The sequence below is a fragment of the Macadamia integrifolia genome, chromosome 5 (assembly GCF_013358625.1).
Source record: "Macadamia integrifolia cultivar HAES 741 chromosome 5, SCU_Mint_v3, whole genome shotgun sequence".
Lineage (NCBI taxonomy): Eukaryota > Viridiplantae > Streptophyta > Magnoliopsida > Proteales > Proteaceae > Macadamia > Macadamia integrifolia.
Window position 1 is genome coordinate 23,973,760 of NC_056561.1, and position 3,189 is coordinate 23,976,948.

Here is a 3,189-nt window from a genome sequence, read left to right on the forward strand (position 1 = left end):
CCCCCCCCCCCCCAACCACGGGAAGAAATCCTCTGTTTTTATCTTCCATGTTTTTCCTTGTTTTGCTACTTGCAGAACGCGACACGTGGACAACAACGAGACCAACGGTCAAGATTGGGTGAAGATTATTACATCCGGTGTGTTGGTCTTAAAGTTGTCCATGTGTCGCATTCTGCAGGTAGTAAAACAAAGAAAAACAGGGATGAGAAAAACAGATGATTATTTTCCCCCAACCACCACCCTACGACTGTCAGAAAATATGACCATCGAACAATGACTACCCTCTCTACTTTCATGCCACAATGTAAATCACTCAATATTTGGCTACCTCACTGGCTCACTCCTTAACCACCGTAAGGAGGAAAATTAGAATCAACCGGTACTTTTATAGTTGGGTCAGTTGAAGGCTCATTAGACCTTGGTACGGATATGAACCAGGAATTCCCAAGATCCATCCCTTCTGTATCAATTTCTGTGACTTTTGGGTAAGGATTCCTTATTATGATGGTGATCATTTGGTAGATAGATACATGTCAGGTTTGTTATCTTTTATATCAACTGTATATTTTGGAATAATTTATGATTTATTTTTTTTAACCACCATAAATATTGCACAAAAAAAATATGTAGTTGAGATGATAAAGAATTACACATCAGAAAGATGTAATTATTTGCTTGATTTTGTCAGTTGGTCTAATTTCAAACTCCAAATAAAGTGATCAAAATGTCTTATTTGTCATGTTTGGGCCGCGTATGTACATTCACCTCATCCCACCTCACCATAGAAAAAGTTGAATTGATTCAGAGGTCACCTAACACAATACCACCTAACCAAATTTTGATTTAAAAAAAAAAACACAGAAAACTTCGATCAGTATTAAAACTTTAAAATTTGGAAGAAAAAACGTGTATGTGTAAAATAAGGAGATCTAACAAATGAAATCAAAAAAATATATGTCGAATTCACTATCTTTATCTCAACTATATATCCTGTGCAATATTTATGATTTTTTTTCCAACCACCATAAATATGGTACAAAATATATAGTTGAGATGATAAAGAAGTACACATCAGAAGAATGTATTGGAATCGCGCACATTGCCAACTTATTAGTCTTTAGAAATAGAAATTGTACACCTCATACACCTTAGATCATGTCACTTCACCCACTAGTTCAAACTTATTTATGATAGAAACTTTACATTTAGCTAGTTGTTTGTATGCGTACAAGATATGAATTAAAGAATTGGCTGCCAGTCTAGCTTGCTAGCCTTCGACATGGTTCGTTTCCATTGTCACCCCTTGATGTAGTAAGTATAGAATATAAATAAAAAAAGTTCCTAAATAAAGCGGTCCAAACTGCTAGATTTGGCTCAGACTATTCAAATAGTCTTGTTAAATCACATAAAATTTCTTTTGTTATTAATTGTTTGATTGATTTCTTCTTCGTAACTGTATTTTCATTCACACTAGCGCTTGCACTAGTTCATAAACGGAGAAGAACCGTGCTCTCTGTTCAGGTTTTATCGGTCGGTAGGTCGGTCTCATTTCCAACTCCAAATAAAGTGATCCCAATGTCTTCTTTTTCATGTTAATTGGGTCGCTTAGGTAAGTTGTTGAAATCCCATAACTAAAGAAAAATTGAATCAACGTTCCCTGTAAATTCACCATAGAAAAGTTGAATTGATTCGGAGGGCACCGACCACCTAACCAAAGTTTGATTCAATAAACAAAAAGCTTCGATCCGTATTAGAACTTTAAAAATTTGAAGAAAAAAGTGTGTATAAAATAAGGAGATGAAACAAAATGAAATCAAAGAAGAAAGAGGCATACACCCAAGGATTACATATTCTTAATTCAGAAATGGGGGTATTGGTGTTGGGATCCGTCTTGGTCGATATTGATCAGATATCGATCACGTCATATTGATCTGAATCGGAAATACTTATTTTTAGTTTTCAGTTAAAATATGATTTTTTTTCTTTTACACTTTTACCCTTGAACTACATTGATCCATCGATATGGGATCACCCTAGAATCGAAATTTCCCTCCACTGATATTGATCCAATTCGAATGATTCTACCGGCCCAATACCAGTCCCTAGAACTGTGGTGTGTAGGCCTTGTGTTCTAACCAACTTTGACATATTTTGTTTGTTGTTGTATGGGATTCTAGCCCCTCGCTGTTTTCTAGGGGTGTCAAAATTAACTTAGTCCAAACTGATAAAAACTATCGAAAAACCCAGATAAAAAAAATAGATTATTATTAGATTGGTTTTAGACTAGGGTATGATGGAAATGGTTGAAAATCAAACCACATTAAACCACCAGATAATCAAATCGAAATCAAACCGAATGAAACCGATAAAAAAAAATCTATTATGAGGTTGTGAATAAGTGAATTGATTATTCAATTTTTACAATATTAATGAGGATATTTTTTGTTGAAAGGGTAATTATTACAAGTCAAAGAATATGAGATTATGAATAGAAAATTTTATTTGTAAACTATAATGCTTCCATTGATCTCCTTGTTCATTATACAAAATTAGTTGGATAGTTAAATGAATGATTTGATAGTAAGGTTCATTTTGTGATTTCAATATTAGTTATTATCTTAGTAATTAGTTATTCATTAGTTTCAATATTATTTATCTCCTTACAAATATATATATATATATATATATTTGTTTTATCCTTTCCTTACAATGATAAACAATGATTTCGTTATAAATTTAAAGTATTTTCGTCAAATCTTTCCTCGCTGTAGGTTATGAATATAAGATATATTTGTGGGTAAAACTTGAAATAAATTGATCTAAATTGATATAAATCCGATATTGAAAAACTAAAATAAATTAAAACCATACCAAATCGAAACCAAAATCAATAATCAAAATTCCTCAATGGATTGATTTTGATCCCCCTCATGAAGTAGAAGCTAGTCCTTGTCTCCCATGTGGGTTTGTATTCCATGAAGTGGAAGCTGGTCCCCCTCTCACCAATTTTTTTTTTTTGTTATTGTCGTTTAATAATTAAATTGGTTACGGATGGAACCAAGGTTCGCAGCAAATGATTTGTAGTAATTAAATTGGTTGTGGATGGACAAGGAGTTTTTCAGCAAATGCTGGCTTTTATTTCCATAAACCCCCTCCCCTCACCCTAAACACCAACATCAACACAAACAC